The sequence below is a fragment of the Lissotriton helveticus genome, chromosome 11, assembly GCF_964261635.1.
Source record: "Lissotriton helveticus chromosome 11, aLisHel1.1, whole genome shotgun sequence".
NCBI classification, from domain to species: domain Eukaryota; kingdom Metazoa; phylum Chordata; class Amphibia; order Caudata; family Salamandridae; genus Lissotriton; species Lissotriton helveticus.
Genome location: NC_136072.1, coordinates 1157647452 through 1157660334, shown reverse-complemented (window position 1 = coordinate 1157660334; position 12883 = coordinate 1157647452).

Sequence of the window (12883 nt, the reverse complement as noted above, 5' to 3'; positions counted from 1 at the left end):
ATTGACGATAAATACGGGCCTCGTGAATATTTCATCTCATGAAGAATATATTTCATATTTACTCTGCACAAAGCAAGGTATGTGTACTCAACTGAACAGATGCAATTATGACAAAGAAATCAATGTTGGTTAATTGTGTAGAAAGTACACTCCTGCCTTTTGCATGTCTTCTAGAAGAACATGTCTGTGTAATGTACTCTTGTCACGTAGTCTCTCCGTGTTGTCTTAGTCGTTGATTAATTGGTAAAAAAAATAAGCCCAAGATCCTAAAGTTGTTCTTAGGAGCCTCTCACTGGTGCTGCTGAAGACCAAGGCTTCTTAATCTTAATTCCACTTTACGCCTCCTTCTTTCACCACCCTACACTTCTTATCCTCTGTCTCAACCTTCTAGGTTGATCTTCAACACTGCTTTCTCCTCTTGTAATTGTTTAACTGTATTTCTCTTCCTTTATTCCTGGTCTGCATTTCCCTTTCTTGCTCTGGGTTCAACGTCTTATGAATAACAAGGTCCCGGTCCCAAAAAATGAATGCTGGTGCCCACTACTGCCACAAATTACACTCTGAAAAATCAAAACATTAACATGGTAACTGTTGGGGATTCATTGCAAAGTTACTTGCTCCTACAGTGACCCAATAATTTACCACCATACATCAGCATCAATCATATCGAACAGTTTATTCAATAGGTTTCTTGCGGTGTTTCCCACTTCACAAACTAAATAATTGGAGCACTTACTACAAGGAAACAGAACAAAATTACACTTGTATTCCAGCACAAAATCACAGCCTAAACACAGTATATCATGTCTTATAGCCTTGCACGCTGTTACTTTTTCAACACTATAATTTTTTTATAACAACTTATGTTAAACAGTGGTTAAGCACCCAGTGAATGGAACATACCTTAAGCGCTTTAAAGGACAATAAAACGTGATAGTTGTTTGTTTGCTCAGAGAGGAAGGAACAGCTGAGGTTGGAGTGTTTGTTTTGTTTCAAAGTAGTGAAAGTGAGCCGTCGTAAGGTAGAGATATATTGACAGATTTTTTTTTTATAAACCTATTGTAATTGTGTCAAATAACAAACACAGTGCAGAGCTCCTTAACCCATAAGACATCTGCCATAGCATACAATGCAGAACAAGACATTGACATTTAGTTTATATATTTTCAGAATTGTAAGCATAAAAAACAAGATAACATAGCGTAATAACACCCCCCTGTTGCACTAATCCACACCTGCGTCTTGATTGCCACCACCTCACCCACTCCAATGAATGTATTTCATCCCTATGTAGTTGGTCCCTCACTCACCAGGCCTGCATGATTATCCCAATACCCAGACATCTGCAGGAGGCACTTATTGACAGTATTTTTCTTCTATAAACATTGTCATAATGCTGCACCCAGAGTTGTGATTGCATTTACAGTAACTTCTCTGCTGTTTTTCAGAGCACACTGGGCTGACTCATCAGAAGTACCTAAAAAAACGATTTTGGAACTATTTCATTGAAAGTCTCTTCTTTTAAAAGTTTAACTAAGCCCTATCATAAACAGTGGCTGAGCGATACATTTGCGTTGTTGCAGCCGTAAATTACACCCTACTGCATGCAGTATGAGGAAATTAGAAGTAACACCAAAAATAATAGGTGCTGAGCCGTTGGCAAACAAGATGGTACTAAATGTAGTTTCTTTTCATGAGTAATTTATTGTAGTGTAGTTTTTTTTTTTTTTCCTATTTGTCTTTTTATTATTGTTCTGGTTATTCCCCCCCCCCCCCCCCCCCCCCCAACACATGTCCACCAGTGGCTGGTGGGCAAGAGGATGATTCAAATATGTCGGAGTACAACCTTCTGCATCTTGGAGCCGTGGGACCCATTCTACCACCTTCAGACCTGCCCACATCTATGGGTTTACCAACTATTCCTTGCCATCACATACAATGCAGAGCCCGGTAGAGGCCAATGCATAGAGCTGCCCTTACAACTCCTATAACCGCATGAGTAGGGCATTGCTTTACCACCTGCCCTCGGTCTCTACCATCCTGCCCCTTCTGCTGAGATACAGTCAGACTGCCCTGATCTTGTCTGCTGTCCTCTTGACAGGAACAGTGATATCTTTATAGATTTCCTAATGAAACTTCAACCTGGAGTAGGGTGGAAAATTGCAACTGCATGCCTCATTCCTTTTTAATGTACGACCACATCACACCCCATCTAGTGTCATTCAATCAGCATCTAGTCAACAAAAGCACGGAGTACAAGGCCCCATGTTTCTGCTTTAAAACACCACTGAGCCATGTACCACTTGGTGGTATAACACTCCATAGCACATAAGTAAAAAAACATTGCCATTTACAATGCCAATAGCTCCAACTCCAACCAGTGCGATACCGATTGCATTTCCAATGCTTGTTCCATTCGTCATTGTTATGTCATTCTCTTCCTCCTTTTTGTGTTTTTCCTCTCTTGCTCTGAGTCAAAATCTAAGGACGAAAAGTAAGCACCGGTCCCTAAAAATGAGTGCCAGTGGACCCCAACTGCAAGCACTGGCTTAGATTAGGGACTGGGTCCATCGATTCATTAATGGGAGTATGTGCACCTAGTAGCCGATCCTGGTAACCACCATAACTTAATACTTCAACCCTGCCTAAATGTGATTTCATACAACTATGACGCAAGCTATCAATGGGAGATCCCTTGTAAAACACCATCAAATCTACACCAATCCAGCTCACCTCAAACTTGACCTCTTTTTCCTCACTGAAATGTGACTTGGTGAAAATGTAGATGCCATTTTACACAGAGCAACTCCCAACAGATACCGAGCCTGCTTCAAAAATCAACTAATATAAAGACCAGAGGAGGACCAGCAGTTGTCCACAAAAAGGACCCGCCCTTCTTCTGCCGTCAAGGTCTTCACTGTTTCTGAATTTGAATCCATCTAGCACAGCGGAGGCACACTTGGGGGGTGAATAGCGAAAAGGGAGTCCCTATTTGCAGCCAATGTCAAATGGGTGTCTTTATTAGCACTCATCCACAGCAGCGTAGTGATAGCCCACCGAGCATGGGCGAACCTTTGCTCAGCAACCCCGATCCTATTAATGTGATTCACACTACTCCTAAAGCAAGTCCTATTCTAATTAACATCCATGAAGTGGCCGCTATGAATATCCCGCCTGGGCCTACTGTTTTAGAAGTAAAGGTCCTCGCAGGCCCCAGCCACCAAAGTGTTCTTAAACCTGTGTCTACTAGCCAGCTAGATCGGCTGTACTTACACTCTCCTACACACATCACATGGAACATAGCAGGGCTGAGGGCCAAACTAGATGACGTTGATTGGGGACTGTATATAGATAATTTTGGTATGCGTTTACTGCAGGAGACATGGGCCGCCTCAGATATTCATAGACTAGATTGGATTGCCTATAGCAATTATGCCCTGGATACTTCAGCAGGAAGGGCAATGGGAGGACTTGTCATTTGGCTAAGATTTTCTTTGGGCTGCACTGTAAAAAGATTATACATTGACTCCCTGGACATACTAGCTATTAGCTTATTGTTTAAGAATAGACCTCCTTATTTGGTAATCAACATATACAGTAGAACTACACCCTTCTCCCAGGCATCTAACATTTAAAAAATCGTTAATGCATTTTTGATAGAGCAGCCCTCTTCCTATCGCATGATTATTGCAGGTGATTTTAATGTGTGTTTTGAGCCCTATGCTCCATACTTGGAGCTCACCAAGGAGAAGGACTGTCTGTGGGGTATAAGTCCCCTTAACTGCTTGCACAGACTAACTAAAATGAGTGCTTCGGGATTCCAGATTATCAACATCATGGTTATACTTGGTTTAAGAGCAGGAAGCAGGCGATTTCCCGCAGACCAAGTTGCAAGACCCACATTCACCAAAGGAACTTATAAATAGCCACATTGATTACATCTTATTAGATATGAGAATAGGGCAGGAGGTATCTGACCTCGCTGTTTGCGCACGCCAGGATCGTGACCATTATCCAATTCTATTATTCAGGATGGCCTGCAAGAAGAGACCGCTATAGAGGAGATTGCCCCTGGTTCTTCCCCTTGGCCGTCACCTACCCAGCTGGACATTGAGCACAGTTTCTCCCCTTCTCCCTGTTTTGTCTCCTTCCTCCCCCTCCTCTGACGAATTTACTTTAACACTGGTTTTTAATCCTATGTTTGATAATGCTTTGTAACAAATGTAACTTGTAACCTGTAATTCACAGATCCTCATGTAAAGCGCTCTGATGCCTACGGGTCTAGCCAGCGCTATATAAAACTCAATAAATAAGAGAGGGGTCCAAAAAGGGATGGGCGGGGGGGGGGGATACCCAAACGTGGAAAGGTCTAACAAATGGATTGACCACATGTATAGGGGTGCCCTCTCCAATGCCCTCTGAAGTAAAATTAGATCACACAGTGCCACGGCTCGGAGGGAGTATGCTAGCACTATTTTTTTTAAAAAGGAAAGCTGCTTGGGAAGAAGAAGCCTGGGAAAAACTATTGGCTGCAGCAAGCGCAAAAGACACCAAAAGCTTTTGGCAGCTGGTATCTAACAAGCATTTACAATGCAATGGTTTCGCCTTTGGAAAAGTTAGAGCTATTGGCATTGTAAATGACAAAATTTGTATTTATGTGTTGGTTTTGAAAACAGATAAATAAATGGCATTGTCATTTGCATTGCCATTAGCTTAATCTCGGCAGTCACTCTGCACTCCCTAGCATTCTGCAGTCACTCTGCACTCCCTAGTCTCTCTGCAGTCCCTAGCACTCCCTAGTCACTCTGCACTCCCTAGCACTCCCTAGTCACTCTGTACTCCCTAGTCACTCTGCACTCCCTAGCATTCTGCAGTCACTCTGCACTCCCTAGCAGTCACTCTGCACTCCCTAGTCACTCTGCACTCCCTAGCACTCCCTAGTCACTCTGCACTCCCTAGCACTCCCTAGTCACTCTGCACTCCCTAGTCACTCTGCACTCCCTAGCACTCCCTAGTCACTCTGCACTCCCTAGCACTCCCTAGTCACTCTGCACTCTCTAGCACTCCCTAGTCACTCTGCACTCTCTAGCACTCCCTACTCTGCACTCTCTAGCACTCCCTACTCTGCACTCTCTTGCACTCCCTACTCTGCACTCTCCTGCACACTCACTACTCTGCACACTCACTACTCTGCACACTCACTACTCTGCACACTCACTACTCTGCACACTCACTACTCTGCACACTCACTACTCTGCACTCTACACAAAGATCCGTTACAATTAAAATAAAATAAACCGAGGTGTAAAAAAAATGATATGAAGTAATCTTCCTCGAGTTTTTCTAGCACCCGATTCTCTCCCTTCCTTCCCCCTTCTAGCTCCCCACCTCACCTTCTGCCCACACTTTTTCAGATAATGCTGTGAATGGGTGCAAGTATTTATTTTACTTAATGCAGTTTTGTATAGTGTAAACTTTTCTAGCACCCGATTCTCTCGCTTCCTTCCCCCTTCTTGCTCCCCACCTCACCTTCTGCCCACACTTTTTCAGATTATGCTGTGGATGGGGAATGGCGGGCATAAAGAGATGGGGTGAAGGAGGGACGAGGGGGTCGTAGGGAGGGGGGTGGGGCGCCAAGGACGGATGGTGGACGTGGTATACAAGGACGAGGGAGGGATAGAGTTATTGGGTGTAGGGATAGGGAGGGTCGTAGGAAGTGGGTACGAAGGGAAGGGGCTGGAATGGAAGGGGGGAGACGAGGGAGGAGATGAAGAGAAGAAACGTCAGGAGAGCTGAAGGAAGGGGGCCGGACAAGCTGGCTGCAGAGGGAAGAATGGCTGGCTGAGTGAAAGCGGGTAGTGGAGAGAAGGAGGGACGAAGTGAAGGAGATGTGAGAAGGATAGGATGAGAGGGTTGGAAGGGAGCCTGGCTGAGGCTCGGCAGGGGCTGGAGCTGAATAACAGACGGGATGCAGCGGGGGTCTGTGTGGAGTGATGGAGGGGTAGGTGAGGCGAAGGGTCGTGAACTGATGGTGGGAAGAAGGGGCACCAGAGGAGAAGACGGACTCAGGAGAGACAGGCAGGGAGGAGGAAATGAAGGGGAGGTGGACTGAGAGATTGGGGTAACTGGAAGGCGTCTTGGAATGAAGGTTTGGCAAGTATAGAGCCGACACAAGAGTGAAGGGCTGGGTGAAAGGGGCTTAGGGGGTCGTGGTATGTATGTATGGTGACTGTATGTATCGTCGACACGACTTACTGTCATAGGGTTGACCAGTTTGAATAAGTGCCGAAGGAACTGGCGGCTTCCGGGTTCAGAACCAATAGCTAAACCTCCCTTGTGTTCATAACCTTCATACCAAAGCCTTTGTGTCGGTGGTCTCATTTATCTGCGTCATCTGGGCACACTCTACCACTTCACCAGGGGCCTTGGATTGTCCAGATCAGGTCTCTTTGTCCTAATCAAACCTTCCACAAAACAGGCATGGAGGTAGAACCATAAAGTGACTTGGTCCCCACCTCAAAAATGATCTTCATCCAGCATTAAGGAGCCCAGAGACAACTCGTCTTTCTAGGAAACGGTGAGAAGAAACTATTCAAACCGAAACCTTCAACCACAACCACTGTGAATGAGCACTGCCCTTGGACTTTCTGGCGTATATACTTTTTCTTTCCCCAGTCTTTCCAAGAGCTTTCGCTTCTAGTTTAAAAGTGGAAGCTTCATACCGGAGTTTGCTTTCCACTCTGAGGACAACAAATGATGGATGGAAAGTATGAATTAATCTCAGCTAGCCACCGGTAACTATTCAGGTCCGCTCACCAGTCTTGCGTGTTTTGTTCATTCACTGCAACGACCAGACACAAATCAGTCATGACTCCCACAACAAAATGAATAACTAGTCCGCAAGCCTAGACATTTAGCCTTTTAGGACCAACTCGTTGAGTTTCACCTATAATCGTATGGGGCAACAATTTGTGGACCCAAGTATTCACTTATGAGACATGGCCCAGCAGTTCAGGCTGGTGTTTCGTTTGGGATTGGCCCAGGACTGGTTTGCGTTTGGTGGGTCATTGACTGTAAAGGGTTCTACAATCTATGTAAGCATCTGCAAAATCAATAGGCTTGACGCATATATTGTATGTGTATCAGCTGTGTGCATATTATACAAATATCAATTCTGTTGGCCTGAAGCATAGACCGGAGCATCAGAAAAATGGATTGTAGCGAAAGAGGTCATCATTTTTGTCTGTAGCTTCCATATTTAAGGTGATTTTGCCAACACCCGATACCCATTGTTGCCTGGCTGCTTATCAACTCACTTTAGATGGAAAATAGTACCTCATGCATTCCAGTGGCAGAGGAAGGGGACACCCAGCCAGGCAATAGAATAACAGTGAGACTAAAAATATTCCTGCGGGCTGATCCAAGATAAGATGGACCATGTCTGAAGCCAATGGCTGATGGTTCTGGTGCAAAAAAGCAGATGGCTGACAAAGGCAGACTCAAAACCCCTTAAAATACGTGCGTTTAGTAGAAAGTTTGTCATTAATAGCGCATGGTCGATACACTTCAAACCTAAACAAAATCAAGTGTGAGCAGTAAAATTGCATTTACCTCAGATTAATTAAAGTATTGAGATTAAGCCTATTGGTGATCTCAGCCTAAAATGCTTTACGAACACAATTAGTTGTACGATGGCGGATTTCATCTCCGGAATGTGTGATCCGGGGCCGGTTTTCCAGTCACACTTGTTTGCTGTCTTTGCCCCAGTGAGATCAGAATCTAGGACTGTTTGTTCGTTATAGAATACTGCAATCCTGTCCCCTGCGGAAACCCTTGATTGCACACAGCACCGCTCTTGCTGTATCGGCCGTGGCTGGCCCACGGACAGCCCCTCGCCGCGGGCCCCTGCCGCCCGCAGGGGGACGCCCTGGGGGCGCGGGTAATTGGCAGACGCGCTGGATTTAAACTGCTCAAGAGACGCTTTCCCCCAGCTGAGTACCCTTGAAAGAATGAGGCGCCAGCGGGAGGGAGGGAGGGAATGAGCCCGGCTTGAAAGGGAGCGCGCACAGGTATCACTTTGAAGGCTTTAGCAGATTAATGAAATGTAAATGGTGCGTAAACTATTTATGGCAGGCCTTTTTTGCCATCCTTGGAAGTTTGCGCAGTGTAGTACAATAAAGCCGCGTGAGGCATGATTATAAAGCCACTCTCCAGCTAAGACACTGATACTTAAAAGATGGCGCGCGCCGCGAGGGCCCGCGCCATTAAAGCGGGGCTGCGGCTCTGCTGACTGGCCGCCACCTTTGTGTTTTATCTGCCTCTGTCAGGGCTCACGCGGCGTCGAAAGAACACAATTAGTATCTGGGGCTCCTCCTGACGACGAGTTCGGCACACGCAGAAAGGAAGGAAAATGGGCAGGAAGAGCCTTGTTCAGGTGTCTGAGGCCTCATAAAAAGAGGGCGTCATCTGTTTTTACGCCACTTTGTGCACTTCATGTTTATGCCCCACTCAGCAATCCGTGACCTCCGTGAAGTGCGTGATTACCCCCATATGATCCTGGTGACCTGGTGTATAATGTTTTTCCTGAAGTATATCCAGAAATCCAGTGTAGAGAAAACAAGCACCACGAGCACAGGGAGGGAGGGGGGCGGGAACGGCGCACGGATAGCGGGAGGGGGGGGCGAAGGGCACACGGAGAGGGGGAGGGGGGACACGGAGGAAGGCAGGACCACACAGCTAAAGGAACGGACAGGAAAGGAACCACTCACCTGGACTTCCTCGGCCGGCGGTCGGCCGCCAAATGGCCCAAACAAACCTCAACCAGCCAAAAAAAAAAGCCCCGCCCACCGCCGCATGACGTGGCCAAAAGAGAAAAATTCTCGGGAACGCCCCCGAATCTGGTCCGGCCTTAACGGACAGATCCGGCACCCAATGGCTAGCCTCCATTTATGGAGCTAGCCAATGAGAGCCGGGGGACGTTCCCTAAGTCCTTATTGTAAACAAAGGATTTCGCCTGCGCCGAAAAGCTGCGCAGAGCGCAGCCTTCGGCAGGCGAAACCCAAAAAGGGGCGATCAGATCCTGCGAGGCCAGACTGCCATAGCCCCCTCAGGAATGGATCACCTACTTTGGGGGGGCTGGGGTGGGGGTCTCTACCAGACAAACAACCCAGTAGTTGATAGTGCTGTGGGTGCGTCACCCGCCCCAGCAATTTATTTTATTTATTTATTTATTTTAAAGGTTTTATATAGCGCTGGCTAGACCCAGAGGTATCAGAGCGCTTTACATGAGCATCAGATCATAGTTACAGGTTACATCGTTACAAAGGTTACACATTTATTGTGGAGAAGTATGGCTCAATGGTTAGAGCGGCAGACCCTGATGCAGAGGTCTAGCCCGGGACCAGGGTTCAATTCCCCGCCTTGGCCGGTCTTGTGCTCAAAATTCCACAGACCTGCTAATTCTCGCCTCGGTGCCTATTCCAATCATGGAGTCTCACTCTGCAACTCTGGGCAATAGCTTGCTTAATCTCCACAATGGCCCCCACAACGCTAAGGATGCCTGGCCTCCACCTTGGGGGTGCCCAGGAGTGGACACCTCACAGGGAAAGCCAGGATGGGTTCCACAGCGGTATTCGTATAAGCGCCTTGAGACCCTTGTGGGTGAGTAGCGCGCTATACAAGTATCAATTTATATTTACATTTATTAGAGCATGGCAACATAGTTACTTGTAAAGTCAAGATAAACAATAAGCACAAATACGAAAGGGGAAAAGCAAGCAAGGGGACAGATTCAGGGGAGGGGGAAGTAGACAGGTAATGAAGGCGGGAAAGTGTAGGGGAGGGTGACCAACATCGCATGGAAAGAGGAGGGGAAGGGCGACGGGGACACAAACTGGTAGACTAGTCAAAGCAACGTCCAAAGTCCAGTAAGCTGTGATCCCAGCGGAAGTGGTATCACTTCCCTATCTCTGTTGCGGGAGGCTCCCTTTTCGCAGTGGACTCTCAGAGGGGTCTCTGAGACTCCAAGGCCTACATACTGGATCCTTCCCCAAAAAGGGGAGAGGGAGTGCTTTGGCAAAGGGTGCCATACCATACCTCAGCTGTGAGTGGCTCCCTTGGCGCAGTGGACTCTCTCAGCGGGTACGCTGAGACTCCAGAGTATAAATATTGGATCTTTTCCCAACAAGGTGAGCAGGAGTGCTTAGTCAAAGGGCACAAAGGACAGGGGGCTAGGCAGACTAGCAGGCAAGGTAAGAGATTCAGGGGAGAGTGTATAGGAGCTAGGGAGGTAGACAAAGGGAGAAGGAGTACTAAATGGGAACAAAGTTAATTAATGAGTTATTATATACCGCTGGCTAGACCCGATGGAATCAGAGCGCTTTACATGAGGGACAATAATGTTGCAAATTACATCAGTTAAAAGTTACATAAGTATCAAGAAAAGCATTTAAAGAACATAGGGGACAAGGCGAATGGAGCAGGAAGGGTAAGGGAATAGGGTAAAGGGGTAGGAGGAAGACAGGACGTAGAGACGTGTGGAAAATAGTTACAAAAGATACCAGAAAAAAACTTTTTAGGAGCATAAAAGAAAAGGAAAATGGAAAGGGGGTGAGGGCAAAAGGGGTAGTGTATAGATACAGCGGAGAGACGAAGGGAAAGTTTGTCCAAGGTCCGGCTGTGTAGGTGACGGCCTAGGGGGAATCTGCGGCCCATCTCCTCTTCAGGTATCGGGTAGCTCCACCGGACATCGATCAAATGGCTAGGTCGCAACAGAAAAACATTAAAGGGGAAGAGGGCGAGAAGAAGGGAGCGTAGAGAGGGAAGGGTAGGAGGGGGAAACGACAGAGAGACGAAGGAAAGTCTGCCCAAAATACGGCTGGGTAGGTGAAGGCCGAGGGGGAATCCACAACCCATCTCCTCTTCAGCTAACAGGTAGTTCCACCGGACATCAGTCAAATAGCAGGGTCTCTACGATCGAGGGAAGGTTCAGAGTACATGTCCAGGAGGGAGAGCAGGATCAAGGTCAGGTGAGGGATGTGGTTAAGCGCAGGACGCTGACCAGTTCTATTGTCCGGGAGCGTTAGAGCATCGTGGAGAGACCAACTGAGGCTGCCAACTTGAGGTCAGGGAGGGGGGTGAGACCTTGGTGTTAAATTCAGTCGGTTCCCAAAATTCACAAAGCATAGGGGGTGTAATCTATGCCGTGAAGCGGCAGGAGGACAGGGCCAGTGTCCGCATTTCTTCAGAGGGGGTGAGTGGCAGGTCTGGCTTGGTGTCTCCAGCGTCATTCTGCAATAATCTGGGAGCTCTCAAGTTCTGCAGCCCCATCGAGCATACCAGCTCCTCGCGTACATAATTACATCAAAGAAACCTGTAAGACGGACCCCACAATACACACGTTGCCTCCATTTTAGGGTTAGGTCACGGAAATAGAAGTTAGCTGCAAAGTCCATCTTTTGGTTATAACGAATTAAGTGACCTCTCAACAATGTGAGAATACAAATGTTTACACGCCAGAGCTGCATCGCACGTTACCGCGGACAACAAAGCTTCCTCGTCTTCATGGAACCGCCATCTTAGGGTCAGGCCTCATTCTTCAATAGTTTCGTGCCATGACTTGGTAAAATTCAGATTGATCTACATATAAGTGAACTGCAGATCTGGGCACCATATATATAGTTTCAGTATCAAGTGCCCTGATGGCAGAGGGCTTGGTCCCCAATACCTGGAAAGGAGCCATCATAGTACCGATCCATAAAAAAAGGAGATAAGGCTTCTCCGAGCAACTACAGACTCCTAAGCCTAATTGACAATATCCCAAAAATGCTTAGTTCTCAGATACTCTACAGGTTATGGGATTGGATCAAGCCAAATATAGCACTTTCCTATCTACAGGCATGCTTTAGGTGTATTGTTAATACAACAGACCAAATCATATGCTTTTTAGCTATAAAGTGGAGTGCCGGGGACCCAAGGAACCCCCTGAGGTAAGTAACCAGGAACCCCACGGAGGCAGTGTGCAGAGTGGGAACACGACTACAGGATCAATGTAAGTCAATGGGTAAGTCGCAGTTGCAATTTTTAAGAAGTACCCTTACCAGTAGACCCTGAGAAACCTTGTAGAAGACAGAAGGTTGGAGAGCCATCCCACCCGTGGATACCCTAGGAAGCAGGATACCTACACCAGGAAAGTCGGGTGCATGGGTGTGTAGTGGCTTCGGAAACCGCCGTCTAACTCCATGGAGGACTTCAGGAAGATGCCGCTGCTGGAGAAGGTGAAAGTGTCCGGTGGAACCCAAAGGTGGATTCAAGTCGAGAAGTACCTGTAAGCAGAGGGGACAGAATCAAGGCCACTTGGAAGTGTCCTGGAAGACGAATGCCCACCGTAGGAGAGTTTTGCAGGGAAGTTGACGGTGACCTTGGAGCTGCAGCTGTGAGGACCAAGCGACTCTGTGGAAGACATTCATGAGTTTAGGGATTGGTGTCCGAGAGCACCAACAAGCCTTGTCCACTGAAAACAACGTGGAAAGTGAAGAAGGTGCAGTGTTGGGACCAGCAAGGTCCAGGTGACTCTCCACAAGCAGGGGAGTCAGACCAGGCCTGAGCAATTAGGAGAGCCCACAGAAAGAAAAGAAGACCCTCAAGCGGACCGGAGGCACTGGAGTGGCGAGAGGGCCTCAAGCAGCTTACCAAAGATGCAGGCACACGGTGCAAGTGATGTGGTGAGGATGAAGATCTTGGTTGAGCGAGATGCTTGAGGTGGGGCTACTTGAAGCCCAAAGATCTTGATGGAAGGAAGCCAACAAGCCTTTGCAACAGCGAGTTGATGCAGTGCACAGGGGTTCGGTTCCTGCGTCCCCGACGAGGGATACTGGCCTCAAAC